Source organism: Entelurus aequoreus, linkage group LG18 (genome assembly GCF_033978785.1).
Source record: "Entelurus aequoreus isolate RoL-2023_Sb linkage group LG18, RoL_Eaeq_v1.1, whole genome shotgun sequence".
Taxonomy (NCBI): Eukaryota; Metazoa; Chordata; class Actinopteri; order Syngnathiformes; family Syngnathidae; genus Entelurus; species Entelurus aequoreus.
The window spans coordinates 6,968,579-6,990,266 of NC_084748.1; the positions used below are offsets into that span (position 1 = coordinate 6,968,579).

Here is a 21,688-nt window from a genome sequence, read left to right on the forward strand (position 1 = left end):
TACAAATTTGGTAAATAAATAACCAGAAAATGTATATTTTGTTGTTTTCTTACTGTACCGAAAATGAACCGAACCGTGACCTCTAAACCGAGGTACGTACCGAACCGACATTTTTGTGTACCGTTACACCCTTAGTGGCTATGTACTTCTTGTATTTAATTTTTCAAAATAAAACTTTGTTATAAGTTTGCATGAGTAAACTTTCATTACATTCCACAATAACGTGATATTTTTTTTTTACATGAAATTTTCATATCATTACCAGTGTTTCCCATAAACTGCCAAGATACCTGTGGCGGTGGGGGCGTGGTCACCATGACATCATCGAGTAATTTGCATAATTTACTACAATGATATGATTTTCTCTAAAAAGGCTAAAAAAATTTATACTTACTAATTAATAATAACAGTTTTGTTTTAAATGTCCATCCATCCATCCATTTTACAATATAATTACAACACTTTATGTACATATTTATATACAGATTTGAACAATAAGTTATTCACTAAAATATATTTATTAATTGTGGTTCTTACAAAAAATATATCTTATAAAATATAAAAACTAAAATGTCTCTTAAAGCTCTGCCCCTTTAATTAGTGCATACTAAATAATTTAACTTTAGCCTACTACTACAACCATATTATTTACCAGCAACATAAAGTGAAACAGAGGCAGAGGTGTCCTGCCGCAGTCAGTAACAAATAAACAGAAAACAGTAGTGGTCAAATACAAATAAGGCAACAAGAGAAGTATCCTACACTTCTCTTTTGTAAAGTAAATCTGAACAGCCTATATGGGCATCTACATCAACTATATGATTTGCCTGAGAAGCTGGACAGGACAAAAAAAAAAAAAAATCTAAAAAAAAAATCTAAGAAATAAATTTTAAAAATTTAATAAAAATATCTGTTTGTGGCGGACATAATTCTTTCGTGGCGGGCCGCCACAAATAAATGAATGTGTGGGAAACACTGATTACATCCCTAGTTCTAACTTCTGTCAGTAGACTCGCTATGGAAGTGCTAAAAACTAGCGACAACAAAAAGTCGAAGTGGCGGCACCTAAATAAGAGCGTCCATAAAATAAGAGACAATCAGAAATCGGCCTGTAAAACATCATCTATGCAACATTTTGACCAAAGAACCACCATTACATGTTATGTAGACCACAAGGAAGTGTTTACATGTGGAAGAAAAATCATAATATGACCCCTTTAATGCGCCTTTTGTATAAAAATAGACCCTCTCATCAGCAGTGTGCCCTATGGTCCGAAAAATACGGTACCTCAGGTTCACAGTGGAAAGGGTCAAAGGTCAATGCATCGTCACATGACTTGGCGAAAAAGACGAAGCGGAATTTAGAAACAGGAAGTGAGTTCACACAGAGGACAACGCTCCACTTGGGCAGGAAGCAAATGTGTGCTGTACAGTAGGCGACATGACAATGCATGGCCGCAGACGACCACAATGTATACCACAAGACAATGCGCTTATGTTTGATCTCAGTTATTGAGCAAAAAAACAAAACACGCAGTGGTTTCTGGTGAGGTCGCCATTTCCCTGTCAACAACGTTGAGACGAGTTGTGCAAAACCCAAAACCGGTGAAGTTGTCACGTTGAGTAAATGGTAAATAAAAACAGAATACAATTATTTGCAAATCCTTTTCAACTTATATTCAATTGAATAGATTGCAAAGACAAGATATTTTAACGTTCAAACTGGAAAACTTTGTTATTTTTTGCAAATATTAGCTCATTTGGAATTTGGTGCCTGCAACATGTTTCAAAAAAGCTGGCACAAGTGGCAAAAAAGACTGAGAAAGTTGAGGAATGCTCGTCAAACACTTATTTGGAACATCCCACAGTTGAACAGGCTAATTGGGAACAGGTGGGTGCCATGATTGGGTATAATAGCAGCTTCCGTGAAACGCTCAGTCATTCACAAACAAGGACAGGGCGAGGGTCGCCACTTTGTCAACAAATGCCTGAGCAAATTGTCCCAACGGTTTAAGAACAACATTTCTCGACGAGCTATTGCAAGGAATTTAGGGATTTCACCATCTACGCTCCGTAATATCATCAAAAGGTTCAGAGAATCTGGAGAAATCACTGCACGTAAGCCACGATATTACGGACCTTCGATCCCTCAGGCGGTACTGCATCAAAACGCGACATCAGTGTGTAAAGGATATCACCACATGGGCCCAGGAACACTTCAGAAAACCACTGTCAGTAACTACAATTGGTCGCTACATCTGTAAGTGCAAGTTAAAACTCTACTGTGCAAAGCGAAAGCCATTTATCAACAACACCCAGAAACGCCACCGGCTTCGCTGAACCCGAGCTCATCTAAGATGAACTGATGCAAAGTGGAAAAGTGTTTTGTGTGGACGTTGTGTCCTCCGGAACAAAGAGGAAAAGAACCATCCGGACTGTTCTAGGCGCAAAGTTGAAAAGTCAGCATGTGTGATGGTATGGGGGTGTATTAGTGCCCAAGACATGGGTAACTTACACATCTGTGAAGTCACCATTAATACTGAAAGGTACATACAGGTTTTGGAGCAACATATGTTGCCAATAAAGCAACGTCTTTTTCATGGACGCCCCTGCTTATTTCAGCAAGACAATGCCAAGCCACATTCTGCCCGTGTTACAACAGCGTGGCTTCGTAGTAAAAGAGTGCGGGTACTAGACTGGCCTGCCTGTAGTCCAGACCGGTCTCCCATTGAAAATGTGTGGCACATTATGAAGCCTAAAATAACAACAGAGACCCCGGACTGTTGAACAACTTAAGCTGTACATCAAGCAAGCTGCGGACCCAAAAGAAACATAAAACCGGACGCAGAGAGTAACGTCACTCATGAGTAGTTTCTACCTCTGTTTGTATGGTTTGTTGAGATAGCACAGGATTCATGCGTGGAAATGATTTGATACCTAGAATACTTTTGATCTATTTATTATCTGTTTTGTTTAACCCAGACAGGCTGTGACTTACAGTTGAAAGGCTCTGTAAATAGACAAAGACAAAGTCTACGTATATTGTGTCCTTGAAACTGCACCAATTGTTTCCTCACAATTTTCAACTACCGTAAATTCCCGACTATAAGACGCTACTTTTTCCATACGCTTTGAATCCTGTGTCTTACATATGGAATGTTCTTCGACGGTCATAATAAAAATAGTTTAAAAAAACAAACAAAACAAACAAGCGAAAACACTGAGAGGGTGTTTTGTTGTTTGTGTCATGGCGCCACCTTTTGGACGAATTCACTCACTGCAGGTGCTGCAGTGTCCTTCCATTTAGCACTTTTAACAACCGAAAGTACAAGTGCCGTTCCGGCTTCGAGCCGTCCATAGCGTTTCTACTCGAAACGATTCTTCATTCGTCACTCCAAGCGACGTTTGTAAGTTTGACAATATAACTAAAACAATTCTTACTTACTAAACCGCAGTGTTTCCCACACATTCAATTATTTGTGGCGGCCCGCCACGAAAGAATTACGTCCGCCACAAATAAAGAATAAAACTTTTTTTTTTTTTTGTCCTGTCCAGCTTCTCAGGCAAATCATATAGTTGATGTAGATGCCCATATAGGCTGTTCAGATTTAATTTACAAAAGAGAAGTGTAGGATACTTCTCTTGTTGCCTTATTTGTATTTGACCACTACTGTTTTCTGTTTATTTGTTACTGACTGTGGCAGGACACCTCTGCCTCTGTTTCACTTTATGTTGCTGGTAAATAATATGGTTGCAGTAGTAGGCTAAAGTTAAATTATTTAGTATGCACTAATTAAAGGGGCAAAGCTTTAAGAGACATTTTAGCTTTTATATTTTATAAGATATATTTTTTGTAGGAACCACAATTAATAAATATATTTCAGTGAATAACTTATTGTTCAAATCTGTATATAAATATGTACATAAAGTGTTGTAATTATATTGTAAAATGGATGGATGGACGTTTAAAACAAAACTGTTATTATTAATTAGTAAGTATACATTTTTTGAGCCTTTTTAGAGAAAATCATATCATTGTAGTAAATTATGCAAATTACTCTATGATGTCATGGTGACCACGCCCATAGCCACGCCCCCACCGCCACAGGTATCTTGGCAGTGTATGGGAAACACTGAACCGTCCCATGTGTGATGTCTGTAGGAGTGTAGGGGGTAGCGGGGGGGCGTATATTGTAGCGTCCCGGAAGAGTTAGTGCTGCAAGGGGTTCTGGGTATTTGTTCTGTTGTGTTTATGTTGTGTTACGGTGCGGATGTTCTCCCGAAATGTGTTTGTCATTCTTGTTTTGTGTGGGTTCACAGTGTGGCGCATATTTGTAAGTGTTAAAGTTGTTTATACGGTCACCCTCAGTGTGACCCGTATGGCTGTTGACCAAGTATGCCTTGCATTCACTTGTGTGGGTGAAAAGCCGTAGATAATATGTGATTGGGCCGGCACGCAAAGGCAGTGCCTTTAAGGTTTATTGGCGCTCTGTTCTTCTCCCTACGTCCGTGTACACAACTGCGTTTTAAAAAGTCATACATTTTACTTTTTGAAACCGATACCAATAATCTAAAAACAGATACCGATAATTTCAGATATTACAATTTATAGCATTTATCGGCCGATAATATCGGCAGTCCGATATTATCGGAAATCTCTAATTTTGGCCAAAGTAAAACTTGGGAATAGATTTTCCTCCCTGATCTAAAATGAGTTTGAAACCCCTAATCTGGAGTAAAATCTTGCTCAAGCAGGTTTTTTTTTGCCATGGAACAATCCCGGTGGCGCAGTGAAATGCAAACTTTGGCCACGCTCGGTCTCAGTTCCCTGGCATGATGACGAGCAGACTGCAGGCTATCTTTTACTGTCATGGCCGACTGGAGCTAACGTGCAGCTTTGGGCTCGACCAATGAGAGCACCTCCACATGCAAAAAGTCGGCAGAGGAGACGGGAAGTCACTGATCCAGCCATGATGTAACACGCAGCAACACAAACACTATCTACCTCTCAAAGAAGCGTCTCCCGCTGACCCAGCTCCGGTGACGGAAGCACAACAACATTTTCTGCGGCTGGAGCCCGGGAGCACGAAGAATGAGGAAATGAAGATTGGCCGGGCGTCCGTGACACAGCCTTGGCACGCCTCGTGGAAAAGCGCTACTTGGCACACACACGTCGCCAGCTCGCTACGCAAACACTGAGACGGCGCGTAGCAGGAAGCGACGCCAAACAAACGGCTGCGAGGAGCAGGTGAGAGTCAAACAGGAAGTCAAAGTGCACTCCAGTGGGAAGAGCATAGACATCTTATAAGTAGACGCAGCATTGGCTGCTGTGACGCGAGAAATTCGACCGCCATCTTGAAGTGGTGATGAGGCGTTTTCCTGCTCAAATGAGCGGACTGTTGAAAATAGGAATCGGGGGTAGGGATGATGTTTGATAAGAAATTATCGAGTTCGAGCCTATTATCGAATCCTCTTATCGAACCGATTCCTTATCGATTCTCTTACCGAGTCCAGATAGGTTGTTGTATATGGGAAAAAACACACAATATTTGGTTTAACAAAAGCTCACTTTTATTATATAAGAAAAAAATAAAATCTAATAAACAAATAAATATTGACTGTTACCCCCCTAAAAAAATAAAATAAAATAAATAAATATTGACTGTTGTTACCCAAAGTATATTAAGTGGGATTTTTCAGAAAAACAAATATATACAGTAACACAAAAACAACCTGTCTCTGTGATCACTATAGGTGTATAAATAATAATATAGTGTTAAATAAAATCAGTCCCTTGGGCACAAAACTGAAAATAATACAGCTCTCCAAAAAGTGCACTTCTGCTGCTATTTGACATAACTGTTTGTTATGATGCTTTGACATTTTTGCACTTTATTTCTTTATTGAAAGAAAATTCTATGAAGAGAAAAGTTGTTTGCAAATGTGGTTACAATGCTAAAAAATGAAAAGTTAAAGCTAAAAAAAGAAATACACTTTATTGAGTTAACATTATTTCTTTATAGGGGGAAAGATGTGATGTTATGAGCTAGGGAATATAACAACTACACTACCCAGCATGCAACGGGAGTAACGGGAGTGTCGCCACCCGGCAGCTAAGAATGAGGTTATGAGCACGCTGTGAAAGTAAACGTCAAGAACTCAGCCAACACGCCTCGTCTGCATTATTTATAATTAGACAGACAACACATATACAGTGTGATTTTGTTTTGTTTACAAGGAAAGAAAAACAAAAGTTAAAAAAGGGAGATGTGTTGTATATATATGTATGTGCTGCGGTTGCTTTAAGAACGTTGCTACAGCTGCCGTAAAGGAGGTGCGTTGCTAGCCTGGTTGCTATGTTTCCGGTTGGTCGTAAAAGTGTTCGTCATGTGTTTGTACCCTGCTCAAATCTCTCAGTAAAGTAATTCCTTGGATTATACCTTTTGTTTTGAACTTTATTACACCTTGGAGCGCTTTTTCCGGTCCATTGTTTTTCCTGCTTTCGCTATCTGCGCCTAATGACTGAGTTACGTGACGTCATTTCTTGTGATGTCACACGGGGCATTTCTGGTCGGGACTGGATTCGAATAAAGAACCAACTCTTTTTCTTTACTATAGTGGTCTTGATAACGGGTACCGGTTCTCAAAAAAAAGGGATTCGAGTCCGAGGACTCGGTTCTTTTCTTATCGAACAACCGGGAAAATCGGTTTCGAGTATCATCCCTAATCGGGGGGTTACTTTTCACAAGCAAGGTTTAACATTAACGTATTACTGGTTGTATTTTGTGAAAAGAATATTACCACAGAGTTGAGAAGGAGCAAAGATCTTCAATAGTACTGAAATCGCTCTCACCAGTCAGGATCAGTTAAATAAGATAAAGTCAATTAATACAGGAAGTCCGGCTAACAGTGAAGCAGGGAACAAAACGGCGCATCACCCCGATGCAAGCAAGTGTAACGGAAAAAATAAAAACTATTTTTGCCTCATCCAGGTAACAATTAAAAAGATGGTTTTCCAACGATTACAGTAAGATAATCAACACAAAAGTAGCTTCATCTGACGTTCAACACCTTCTGCCTTTGCCAGGAGCGCCGATATGGCAGGAAGTAATCATTTGTTAGGTAACGGTTTCGCCATGGAGCTAACTAAGGTCCAAAGGTCTCGGAAATAATCAACTACTTGAAAGACTAAATGCAGCAATGGCAACAAGCAAGGCTTTGTCCCCAAACCACAACCATCGACCAGGAAACTAAACATAAAACAAATGTTATGTTTATGTAATGGCACACACGAGCTACGCAAACATATTTGCTGTCCAAGATCCCTGGAAATCAGCTGGGTAATACATACAGTACACACATACAGTATATGTATACACGCATACAGTACACACATACAGTACATGCATACAGTACAAGCATACACCCATACATGCATACAGTACATGCATACACGCATACAGTACATGCATACACACATACAGTACATGCATACACGCATACAGTACATGAATACACGCATTCAGTAGATGCACACAGTACGAGCCAACCTTTATCCTGTATGGTTGCATATCAATTGTACCTCTAAATCACTTTAAAAATGCATTAAAAAACCGTCAACAATACTTCATTTACATTCTGTAATCTGTATAATAACCCAGCTGAATACATTGTTATTGTAAAAGCAAGCACTGAGGAACTCTTTTTCTAGCGTAGTAACACGTCGGCGTGCTACGGTATTAGCCGTAAAAGCTAGCTACGGAACGAGATAACACGAAACACGTTTGAGTTTGTAATGCCAATGTGGTCCGTAAACGATGCAAGACACTCGTCTCCGCCAAAACCGGCGCTCACCCTTTAGAGCACAGCTGAAACTTCCTGCCACTAAACCTGCAGGAAAATAGTCCTTCTCTGGTTTCTCTGTGTTTACATTTTCACACTTTGCACTATTTTCTTACACTTTACGACACAATTTTTTTTTACATATTCCTCATTTTTAAGAGCTTATTGTTAAGTGTTCAATGTAGGGCTGGGCGATATATCGAATACACTCGATATATGCCGGGTTTGTCTCTGTGCGATATAGAAAATGACTATATCGTGATATTGTAGTATACGTTCTCACGCGCCTTGTTACATACGTCACATACGTATACGCCCTCGTGGAGCAGAGAGGTAGCGGCATGGGTAACGTTAGCTGTGGTGCGAGTGGTAATACGAGAGAGAGAAGGTGCGAATCTGGTAACAAATGAAGGAAGAATGAATTCCCAAGAATTCCATCGTGTGGCGGTGGTTTGGCTTCAGGCGGGAATATGTCGAACAGACAACCGTAATTTGTCAAGTATGCGGCAAAAACATTGCTACAAAAAGTAGCATTACTGCTAATATGTAGCATCATTTGAAAAGTCACACGCCAGACAATGAGTGCTTGAAACTCCGCATGTCAACATCTCAGGCGGTGCCACACCCACAAAATGCCCAAGCAACCATTTCCACATCAACTCCGTATGAAAAAAAAAGTCAACAACAGTAGGAGATAACGTCCGCAGGAACCTACCACATAGCGAAGGACATACACTATTTGATTTCCTATTATGCAGCTCATTTTTATTTGACAGTTATTGAAATATCTTGTGTGACATCATGCACGAAAGTGCACTTTATTTGTTTTAAACTATTGTAGTGGTGTTCTGTACAAAAAGTGCACTTTAATTTAGTGTTGATTTGATAAATCATCTTACTGACATCATGCACAAAAGTGCACTAATAGCTTGTTTTAAAATGTCTCTGACAATCTTGCACTTTCTGTTTTGAAATGACATGAATGTTTGTGTTTAATAAATACAGTTTTGGTAAATTGACTTAATTGTGATTTCCCTCTCTGCATGAAAGTTTAAAATGAGCATATATTAATGCAGTATGAACAAGAATGTTTTAATGTAGACACATAGAATCATCATAGTGGTGTGATTATATGCATCAAGTGTTCATTCAAGACTAAGGCAAAATATGGAGATATATATCGTGTATCGTGACATGGCCTAAAAATATCGAGATATTAAAGGCCTACTGAAAGCCACTATCGACCACGCAGTCTGATAGTTTATACATCAATGATGAAATCTTAACATTGCAACACATGCCAATACGGCTGTGTTAACTTATAAAGTGCAATTTTAAATTTCCCGCTAAACTTCCGGTTGAAACGTCTATGTATGATGACGTATGCGCGTGACGTCAATGGTTGAAACGGAAGTATTGGGACACATTGTATCCAATACAAAAAGCTTGGTTTTCTTCGCAAAATTCCACAGTATTCTGGACATCTGTGTTGGGGAATATTTTGCAATTTGTTTAATGAACAATGAAGACTGCAAAGAAGAAAGCTGTAGGTGGGATCGGTGTATTAGCGGCTGGCTGCAGCAACACAACCAGGAGGACTTTGACTTGGATAGCAGACGCGCTAGCCGATGCTAGCCGCCGACCGCATTGATGATCGGGTGAAGTCCTTCGTCGCTCCGTCGATCACTGGAACGCAGGTGAGCACGGGTGTTGATGAGCAGATGAGGGCTGGCGTAGGTGGATAGCTAATGTTTTTAGCATAGCTCTGTGAGGTCCCGTTGCTAAGTTAGCTTCAATGGCGTCGTTAGCTACAGAATTGTTAAGCTTCGCCAGGCTGGAAAGCATTAACCGTGTAGTTACAGGTCCATGGTTTAATAGTATTGTTGACTTTCTGTCTATCCTTCCAGTCAGGGGTTTATTTCTTTTGTTTCTATCTGCAGTTAAGCCCGATGCTATCACGTTAGCTCCGTAGCTAAAGTGCTTCGCCGATGTATTGTCGTGGGGATAAAAGTCACTGTGAATGTCCATTTCGCGTTCTCGACTCTCATTTTCAAGAGGATATAGTATCCGAGGTGGTTTAAAATACAAATCCGTGATCCACAATAGAAAAAGGAGAGAGTGTGGAATCCAATGAGCCCTTGTACCTAAGTTACGGTCAGAGCGAAAAAAGATGTGTCCTGCACTGCACTCTAGTCCTTCACTCTCACGTTCCTCATCCACAAATTTTTCATCCTGGCTCAAATTAATGGGGTAATCGTCGCTTTCTTGGTCCGAATCGCTCTCGCTGCTGGTGTAAACAATGGGGAAATGTGAGGAGCCTTTCAACCTGTGACGTCACGCTACTTCCGGTACAGGCAAGGCTTTTTTTATCAGCGACCAAAAGTTGCGAACTTTATCGTCGATGATCTCTACTAAATCCTTTCAGCAAAAATATGGCAATATCGCGAAATGATCAAGTATGACACATAGAATGGATCTGCTATCCCTGTTTAAAAAAAATTATTTTCAGTAGGCCTTTAATAAAAGGCCATATCGCCCAGCCCTAGTTCGATGTGATTTTACTATTTTGTTTACATTGTTTGAGTGTTTTCCATGCTTATGTTGACATTTCCTCTCTGCCTTGATAGCAGGGGTGGGAGGGATTATAAACAGAGGAAGGTTACGTTTAAAATAAAAATGTTTACATGTCATATACTTTCCTCCTGGTCCTTATTTTTCCATGGGTCATAAAAATATCAATGATTATCCATATCGAACGATACAAAACACTTGAGTTTTCATACAGTAACATATGGATTAGTGTGTATATTTAAGCAGGGTCATGTGACCAGACAAATATTTTATCAGCAGGGGGATCTTAAAAAAGCTCTCTGGTATAAAAAAGGGAGAGCTCGTTGAGAAGTGTAATAAATGAGCGCAGAGGAAGTAGGGGCCGCTGTTGGTCGCCATGTGGCCGAAAGGAGCGTGCAGGAGACGGCAGAGAAAAAGGAGGAGGGGCCGGTCTGTCTGGAGGACAACGTGACACATTTAGGTCCCAGAAGTCTACATTTTGGGTTCAGTTAGGAGAAAATCTGGGGCACATCATAATTCCCCTCCCGTGTCCTTGGAGCAGCGGTACTTATGGTTCCACTGCCCTGCTCTCGGTCTATTACCGTCCCCGACCGAAGCGCCTTCGGAGGAAGTGCAAATCCAGCGGCAGTCGCATGGCTGCACATGGGGCACGACGACCGGGGGCCACCAGCAGCGGATCGAAGGACAAGAGTAAACCCAGCCCGTGGTGCTGGCAGCCGGGCCGTGCGTCCAGCATGGCGGGTGGGTGGGCAGAACCGGAGCCGAAGGGACGCGCTCACACACACACTTTGCACAAAAAACCCCCGCACACACGCCCCGACACAAACACAGCAAAGTCTTACCGAGGAGCGAGGTGCAGCCCTGGCAGCAGACAACAATAAAATGGACCCCGCAGCTGGCAGTGCCACCGGATGTCCAACATGAATTGTTAATAGCAGCGCCCCCATTCTACCAGCAGCGCAACAACCCTTTTTTACTCCGGCGTTTCAAGAAGTAGCGATTGTCTGCAATAACATTAATTACGCAAAGTTGGCCTGCAGGTGGGACACCTGGATTGTAGGGGTGTAACGGTACACAAACATTTCGGTTCGGTACGTACCTCGGTTTAGAGGTCACGGTTCGGTTCATTTTCGGTACAGTAAGAAAACAACAAAATATACATTTTTTGGTTATTTATTTACCAAATTTGTAAACAATGGCTTTATCCTTTTAACATTGGGAACACTATAATAATTCTGCCCACGTTAATCAACATTAAAGGCCTACTGAAATGAATTATTTTTATTTAAACGGGAATAGCAGATCCATTCTACGTGTCATACTTGATCATTTCGCGATATTGCCATATTTTTGCTGAAAGGATTTAGTAGAGAAAATTGACGATAAAGTTTGCAACTTTTGCTGCTGATAAAAAAAGCCTTGCCTGTACCGGAAGTAGCGTGACGTCACAGGAGCTAGTATTCCTCACAATTCCCCGTTGTTTACAATGGAGCGAGGGATTCGGACCGAGAAAGCAACGATTACCCCATTAATTTGAGCGAGGATGAAAGATTCGTAGATGAGGAACGTTACAGTGAAGGACTAGAGAGGCAGTGATGGACGTATCTTTTTTCGCTCTGACCGTAACTTAGGTACAAGCTGGCTCATTGGATTCCACACTCTCTCCTTTTTGTATTGTGGATCACGGATTTGTATTTTAAACCACCTCGGATACTATATCCTCTTGAAAATGAGAGTCGAGCATGCGAAATGGACATTTAAAGTGACTTTTATCTCCACGACAATACATCGGTGACACACTTAGCTACTGAGCTAACGTGATAGCATCGTTCTCAAATGAAAATAGAAGCAAAAGAAATAAACCCCTGACTGGAAGGATAGACAGAAGATCAACAATACTATTAAACCATGTACATGTAACTACACGGTTAAAAATTCTCAGCCTGGTAAGGCTTAACAATGCTGTTGCTAACGACGCTAAGGCTAATTTAGCAACTTAGCAACCGTACCTCACAGAACTATGATAAAAACATTAGCGCTCCACCTACGCCAGCCAGCCCTCATCTTCCCATCAACACCCGTGCTCACCTGCGTTCCAGCGATCGACGGCGCGACGAAGGACTTCATCCGTGGGTTTGGCGGCAAGCATCGGCTAGGCGTAGTAAGTAGTCCTTGTTGTGTTGCTGTAAGTATTGTACTTAGCCGCTAATACACCGATCGATCCCACCTACAACGTTCTTCTTTGCAGCCTCCATTGTTCATTAGACAAATTGCAAAAGATTCACCAACACAGATGTCCAGAATACTGTGGAATTTTGTCGAAGAAAACAAGAGGTTTTTGTATCGGGTCGATGGGGTACAACCACTTCCGTGGATTCTGTGACGTCACGCGCATAAATCATATCCTAAGGAGTTTTTCAACCGGAAGTGTGGCAAGAATTTTAAAATTGCACTTTATAAGTTAACCCGGCCGTATTGGCATGTGTTTCAATGTTAAGATTTCATCATTGATATATAAACTATCAGACTGCGTGGTCGCTAGTAGTGGCTTTCAGTAGGCCTTTAAACTGCCTCAAGTTGTTGCTCAGATTAAATAAAATGACAAAACTTTTCTTCTACATGTAAAAAGTGCAACATTAAACAATTTCAAGTCAACTCATCATGCTTGATTTATTAAAGCATTTGGGAAGCCTGTAGTTGATTTATTATGTAAATGTTATATTTTTATCAACATGTGATAGCAGGGACCCTGCCATTCAAAACTAGGCTGCTGCATTACTAATGATTAAAGGCCTACCGAAACCCACTACTACCGACCACGCAGTCTGATAGTTTATACATCAATGATGAAATCTTAACATTGCAACACATGCCAATACGGCCGGGTTAACTTATAAAGTGCAATTTTAACTTTCCCGCTAAACTTCCGGTTGAAAACGTCTATGTATGATGACGTATGCGCGTGACGTCAGTAGTTAAACGGAAGTATTCGGACACCATTGAATCCAATACAAAAGAGCTCTGTTTTCATCTCAAAATTCCACAGTATTCTGGACATCTGTGTTGGTGAATCTTTTGCAATTTGTTTAATGAACAATGAAGACTGCAAAGAAGAAAGCTGTAGGTGGGATCGGTGTATTAGCGGCTGGCTGTAGCAACACAATCAGGAGGACTTTGACTTGGATAGCAGACGCGCTATCCGACGCTAGCCGCCGACCGCACGGATGATCGGGTGAAGTCCTTCGTCCTTCCGTCGATCGCTGGAACGCAGGTGAGCACGGGTGTTGATGAGCAGATGAGGCCTGGCTGGCGTAGGTGGATAGCTAATGTTTTTATCATAGCTCTGTGAGGTCCCGTTGCTAAGTTAGCTTCAATGGCGTCGTTAGCAACAGCATTGTTAAGCTTCGCCAATGTATTGTCGTGGAGATAAAAGTCACTGTGAATGTCCATTTCGCATTCTCAACTCTCATTTTCAAGAGGTGGTTTAAAATACAAATCCGTGATCCACAATAGAAAAAGGAGAAAGTGTGGAATCCAATGAGCCATCTTGCACCTAAGTTACGGTCAGAGCAAAAAAAGATGCGTCCTGCACTGCACTCTAATCCTTCACTCTCACTTTCCTCATCCACAAATCTTTCATCTTGGCTCAAATTAATGGGGTAATCGTCGCTTTCTCGGTCCGAATCGCTCTCGCTGCATTGTAAACAATGGGGAAATGTGAGGAGCCCTTCAGCCTGTGACGTCACGCTACTTCCGGTACAGGCAAGGCTTTTTTTATCAGCGACCAAAAGTTGCGAACTTTATCGTAGATGTTTTCTACTAAATCCTTTCAGCAAAAATATGGCAATATCGCAAAGTGATCAAGTATGACACATAGAATGGATCTGCTATCCCCGTTTAAATAAAAAAAATTCATTTCAGTAGGCCTTTAATGTAACTATAGCTGAAAATATGGTACAATAGCAATAGGAGAGACTATTCATCCCTGAACACCATGGAGTTCATGTAGGCTTAATGATGCACTTACATTATTATATCAACTATCAGAGACAGAAACTCTTCATTTAACATAATGTCCTTTTTTGCTGCTTCAACACAGCTCAATCAACACAGAAAAAGGTAAAGTGAAATAACAGACAGACAGTGCTTTGCTGTCCGTAACACACACACGCCGCAAAATGAGCCAACGTTACGCTAAAAGCGAATTAGCCTTCACGTCAAGCCAGGACTGCGAGCGAGCTGAGCTGCCTTTTATATTTGTAGAAGGTCAACGGGCTCATAGTGATGTTACTAGTAGTTGACTGGGAGGTGTTTATTATAATTTGGGGAGAGTCCGCTGCCTGATGCGTACCTGCTAAACGCTTAGCACTGACTACATGCGCTCTGAATACGCACTGCTGATTGGCTCTTACCCCTGAATATGCACTGCTGATTGGCTGTTACCGCTCTGTTTGTAACCAATCAGATGGTTGTGTGGGTGGGACAATGCTGGGTGCTGTGTAGAGTCCTGACAGAGACAGAAGCAGAAGGAAGCGGAGGCGGCTACTGTGTCCGTGTAGAAACTCGTTCGGTACACCTCCGAACCGAAACCCCCGTACCGAAACGGTTCAGTACAAATACACGTACTTTTACACCCCTATTGGATCGAGAACCAGCCTCACTTTGAGCTTGAAGACCTCCCGGGAAAAAGTCAACATTACGGCCGAAACAGAAACTAGATGCACCAAAACTGCAAATAAGCAACACTTTTTTTTCTCCTTTGAAATTGAGTAACACTTAAAACAGTGTTTTTCAACGCTTTTGGAGGCAAGGCACAATTTTTTAATTGAAAAAATGCGGAGGCACACCATCAGCAGAAAACATTAAAAAATTAAACTCAGCAGCCGATATTGACAGTAAAAATTCGTTGTGGCAATTGTTGGATATTATGGGTGTAACGGTACGTGTATTTGTATCGAACCGTTTCGGTACTGGGGTTCCGGTTCGGTTGTGTACCAAACGAGTTTCCACATGGACATATTAAGTAGCGTAACGCACGTTGTGTAAACAATGCACACCGAGGCACAACACAGGGCATGCTAGCAGCTAACGGGCTACGATAGACTGACCATACGTCCTCTTTTCACCGGACATGTCCTCTTTTGCGGAGCTGTCAGGGCGGAGTTTCTTAAATGATTCCGGCATTTTGAGTTAAGGTTGCGTGTATTTTCAATGTACGTTCAGGGTTAAGAAGGGGTTAAAAACAAAACAAATTGTGCGCGCAGCAGCATTGGTGAGGGAGGGGCAGAGACAGAGAGAGAGTTATGATAAACGCGCATGCGTCGCCAGGCTCTGCTTTTTATCCATAGATTTATCACATTTAATTTTTTATTATCTATAGCAGGGGTGTCAAAAGTGTGGGCCCACGGCACATTCTAAAAATACTATTAAAATAAACAAAAACATAACAAAAGTGAAATAAAAAAGCTTAAAGGTTAAATGTAATTTAGAAAAAGTTGCAATGTTGACTAATAAAACAAAGCTGTTTTTTCCTTTCAAACTGTCATTGCTCAAAACATAATATTGAATCAAAATCAATATTATTATGAATTATTGACCTATCCAAGGTTCCCATTACTTCACATCAAATATTCCACTAAGAAAAATATTTTTGGTGGAAGATTTTGCAAATTTGGTAAATAAATAACCAAAAAATTTATATTTTGTTGTTTTCTTACTGTACCAAAAATGAACCGAACCGTGACCTCTAAACCGAGGTACGTACAGAACCGAAATTTTTATGTACCGTTACACCCCTAGTAATATGTCAAGTATGCCGCAAAAGTGTTGCTACAAAAAGTAGCATTACTGCTAATACAGCTAATATGTAGCATCATTTGAAAAGTCACCCGCAGAATCAAGAGTGCTTGAAACTCCGCATGTCAACATCTCCGTTCGGTGCCACACCAACAAAATGCCGAAGCAACCATTTCCAAATCAACACCGTATGAAAAAAATAGTCAACAACAGAAGGAGATAACGTCCGCAGGAACCTACCACATAGCGAAGGACATACACTATTTGATTTCCTATCATGCAGCTCATTTTTATTTGACAGTTATTGAAATATCTTGTGTGACATCATGCACGAAAGTGCACTTTATTTGTTTTAAACTATTGTAGTGGCGTTCTGTACAAACAGTGCACTTTAATTTAGTGTTGCTTTGATATGTCATCTTAGTGACATCATGCACAAAAGTGCACTAATAGCTTGTTTTAAAATGTCTCTGACAATCTTTCACTTTCTGTTTTGGAAATGACATGAATGTTTGTGCCACTGCTTAATAACTGTTTAATAAATACACTTTTGCTAAATTGACTTAGTTGTGATCTCCCACTCTGCGTGAAAGTTTAAAAGTAGCATATATTAATGCAGTATGAAGAAGAATGTTTTAATGTAGACACATAGAATCATCATAGTGGTGTGATTATATGCATCAAGTGTTCATTCAAGGCTAAGGCAAAATATCCACATATATATTGTGTATCGTGACATGGCCTAAAAATGTTGTGATATTTAAAAAAAGGCCATTTCACCTAGCCCTAGAGCCAAGGCACAATTTCCGGCACACCACCGGCAGAAAACATTAAAAAATGAAACTCAGCAGCCGATATTGACAGTAAAAAGTTGTTGTGGCAATTGTTTGCTCTTGTCTCAAAGTAAGTGTACTGTCACCGTGACTTATTATGAGGTTTTTGCTGTTTTCCTGTGCGTAGTCTTTTAGTCCTTGTCTTGTGCTCCTATTTTAGTGGCATTTTCCTGTTTTGTTGGTATTTTCCTGTAGCAGTTTCATGTCTCCCTTTAAGCGCTATTCCCCGCACCTGCTTTCTTTTAGCAATCAAGACTATTTTAAGTTGTGCGGACGCTATCCTTCTTTGTTGATTGTCATGTCGTGTTCGAAAGTACTTTGTGGAGCACGCTCCAAGTCTTTGCTGTCGTCCAGCATTCTGTTTTTGTTTACTTTGCAGCCAGTTCAGTTTTAGTTTAGTTTTGCAAAGCCTTCCCTAAGCCTCAATGCCTTTTCTTAGCGGCACTCGCCTTTTGTTTATTTTTGGTTTAAGCATTAGATCCATTAGATCATCCAGCATTCTGTTTTGGTTTACTTGGTAGCCAGTTCAGTTTTACTTTCGTTTTGCATAGCAATTGCCTTTCCCTTTCATTCATTTTTGGTTTAAGCATTACATACATGTTTACCTGCACACTGCCTCCCGCTGTGGTCTGCATATTGGGATCACAACAAACCAGCCTCGTCTCACCAGACACATTCCGACTTTTACAAAGCAATTAACTACATGCTGCCACCTACTGACATCGAGTACTACGTGGTTACTCTGCCGAGTTTTACACAGCACAGACACTAAGCAACGGCACATTATTTGCAGATTATAATTATTGATTTGCAAAAAATGTTTTAAACCCAAATAGGTGAAACTACATAATCTCCCATGGCACACCAGACTGTATTTCAACGTGAAATACAGTTGGAAAAACACTGACTTAAAAAATTGTACATGTGTAAAGTTATTTTACACCATTGGTTGTGCTTTTTACGCTTTTTGTGCACATGCTACGTGAATAAGACGCAAAAAGTCCATGTTTACGCGCAAACGTTACGCCGAAAGTTAATGTTTACACGCACGTTACGGGAATTCGACGCAAAATGTCCATGTTTACGTGCACGTTTGGCCAAAAGTGAATGTTTACACGCACATGTTACGTGAAATCGACGCAAAAAGTCCATGCTTGCGCGCACACGTTACGCCAAAAGTGAATGTTTACGTGCACGTTACACCAAAAGTGAATGTTAACACGCACGTTACGTGAATTCGATGCAAAATGTCCATGTTTACGTGCACATGTTACGCCAAAAGTGAATGTTTACACGCACGTTACGTGAATTTGACGCAATAAGTCCATGTTTACGTGCACATAGTTACGCCAAATGTGAATGTTTACACGCACGTTACGTGAATTCGACGCAAAATGTCCATATTTACATGCACATCTTACGCCAAAAGTGAATGTTTACACGCACGTTACGTGAATTCGACGCAAAAAGTCCATGTTTACGCGCACACTTTACGCCAAAAGTTAATGTTTACAGGCACGCTACGCGAATTTGACGCAAAATGTCCATGTTTACATGCACGTTTGGCCAAAAGTGAATGTTTACACGCACGTTACGTGAATTAGACGCAAAAAGTCCATGTTTACCCGCACATGTTACGCCAAAAGTCAATGTATATACACACGTTATGCCAAAAGTGAATGTTTACGTGCATGTTACGCCAAAAGTGAATGTTTACACGCACGTTATGTGAATTCGACGCAAAATATCCATGTTTACGTGCACATGTTACGCCAAAAGTAAATGTTTACATGCACACGTTACGTGAATTCGACGCAAAAAGTCCATGTTTATGCGCACGTGTTACGCCAAAAGTGAATGTTTACAGGCATGTTACGTGAATTTGACACAGAATGTCCATGTATACGTGCACATTACGCCAAAAGTTAATGTTTACACGCACGTTACGCCAAAAGTGAATGTTTACACGCACATGTTACGCCAAAAGTGAATGTTTACACGCACGTTACGTGAATTAGACGCAAAAAGTCCATGTTTACGCGCACACGTTACGCCAAAAGTGAATGTTTACCCTTACATGTTACGTGGATTCGACGCTAAAAGTGAATGTTTACAAACAGAGGGCAAGAAGGGCTTTTACCTCTCCGTGTCCTCGGCTGTCCCCTCCCGGCGTCAAGTCTCCAGTCCCCGGGTTAGTTAAAAACAAAAATGTCGGCCTGGGCCTTCTCCTAGTGTTGTCGGTCCGCACCATCCACCGTCAGGCGGGGGAGGAGGCCGACCTCCGTGGAAGCTGCCAAGCCGGGTAAGTGCCGCTCCGACCCGGGGAGTGGTGGTGAAGCCTCGCTAGCCTCACTCTATGGCGGACACACGGGTCGGAGAAGACTGCGGTGGGACAAGCGGACACCTCCTCTCCTTCGTCGTCCTCTCCCGGCCCGCCATTGGTGCACTGCCCCGCCGAGGGCGACAAGGGGCGGGGCCGAAATAGATGCGCGCGCAGGCATCACTTCACCACCCCCCCGCGGCATGGGCGACATGGTACCGTCCGCTTAATGGAGGACATGACACAGCAACAAGGACGGGGACGAGGACATGTTTGTGCTGGGTCTTCAATGCGTCATGGCAGGGGGGGAAGTGTACCGTAAACATTTGGTGGCTCGCTTTACAGGAGAATCCGCTAAGATGTCACCATTAAAATATCTTACTGGGCGGGAGATGAAAGTATACACTTCCTTTTTGGAGTTTCACAATAAAAGTCGCCCTACCGAAAGCGAACGTACTCCTTCGTCCTTCTGCTCTGTTGGAATTGTACAGTAGTCTTTACAGGTAGTTTGTAAAGCCTAAGGTCAGATGTCGTCCTGGATCACATCTCACATACCCCCGCGGTTGGCGTTCGTTCTCTTATTGCGAAAACTCGCACACTTGGAGTCACGTGAAAGCAGAAGTGGTTTATTCTACAAACTTGAACTGAGAAGAAAGGGGCGGGGCCACACGAACTGTGTTTTTCAGGACAGGTCTGCAGATGTGAACCCGGTGACCCCTGCTGATTCCCGGGATGCTTGAGGCAGAACCCCACTTTACCTGTGGAACTACATAGATATATACACGTGTGTGTGTGTGTACACGTATATATTTATATATATTATATTATCTATATATATAATATATATATATATATATATATTTATATATATATAATACATATATAAATAATATATATATTATATACATATAAATAATATATATATAAATAAAAAAAGTATATACATATACACACACATTTTATATATATATATATATATATATATATATATATATATATATATATATATATATATATATATATATATATATATATATATATATATATATATATATATATATATATATATATATTCCCTTGTGGACCATTAAAGTTTGTCTAAGTCTATACATATATGTGTCTATATATTTACACATACATACATATATACGTATATATATACACATACATATACGTATATATATACACACGCACGTATATATGTGTGTGTGTATATATATGTAAATATGTATATATGTGTATTTATATATATATTATATATACACATACTGTATATACACACACACACACACACACATAGAAGTGTGTTTATATATTACATATATAAAAATGTGTGTGTATATATATATACAGTGGGGCAAAAAAGTATTTAGTCAGCCACCCATTGATTGTCAATGGGTGGCTGACTAAATACTTTTTTGCCCCACTGTATGTATATATATATATATATATATATATATATATATATATATATATATATATATATACACACACACACACATATCTATATACACTAATATATACATATACACATATATTCATCCATCCATCAATTCATTTTCTACCGCTTTTGCCTTTTGGGGTTGATGAACATATATATTACATATATAAAAATGTGTGTATATATATATATATATATATATATATATATATATATATATATATATATATATATATATATATATATACTCATATATATATATATATATATATATATATATATATATATATATATATACACACACATATCTATATACACTAATATATACATATATTCATATGACCATATATATATATATATATATATATATATATATATATATATATACACACATGTTATACACACACATATATACACACATGTATACATATACATGTATATGCAAATATATAGACACACACATATATACTTACACAGTATATACACTTATATACATACATATTTACACATACACCTTTATATGCATATACACACACACACACACATATATATACACATATATATATATATAGATAAATAGATCTTTATTGTCATTGCACAAGTACAACAACATTTTGTTTTTAGCACAAACCCTTTCAAGATTAGACAAACAGAACAAGAACGCTGATGGGTTGCAATATATTGCATACATTAACATTTCTTTGTTAAAATAAAAATAGTTAAATATCAGCTTGACTTATGATTTTAAAGCAAATTGAAATTATACGCTGTAAAAATTACGATGATTTTGGGTTAAATAAAACTGGCAGCTCATTTGCCAGAACTCATTTCAGTGTTTTCTCTGTACAACGGACCTTTTTGCACAGTTATGTCGGCGTGTGTGTT

At 40.1% G+C, this 21,688-nt stretch overlaps 1 protein-coding gene across 2 annotated transcripts in view; it reads right to left on the reverse strand.

The window, feature by feature from the left end:
- LOC133633756 (CREB3 regulatory factor-like) overlaps positions 1–19,499 on the reverse strand; it is a 53,055-nt gene extending 33,556 nt beyond the window's left edge. The window contains exon 1 of one of the 2 annotated variants that reach the window (XM_062026415.1): positions 19,183–19,499. The gene's annotated coding sequence lies outside the window, so the exon portion shown is untranslated. Of the gene's footprint in view, positions 1–5,005; positions 5,244–19,182 lie in introns of those variants that run through there. The other variant, XM_062026416.1, reaches the window with a different exon arrangement.
- Between the last annotated feature and the right edge of the window lie 2,189 nt (positions 19,500–21,688).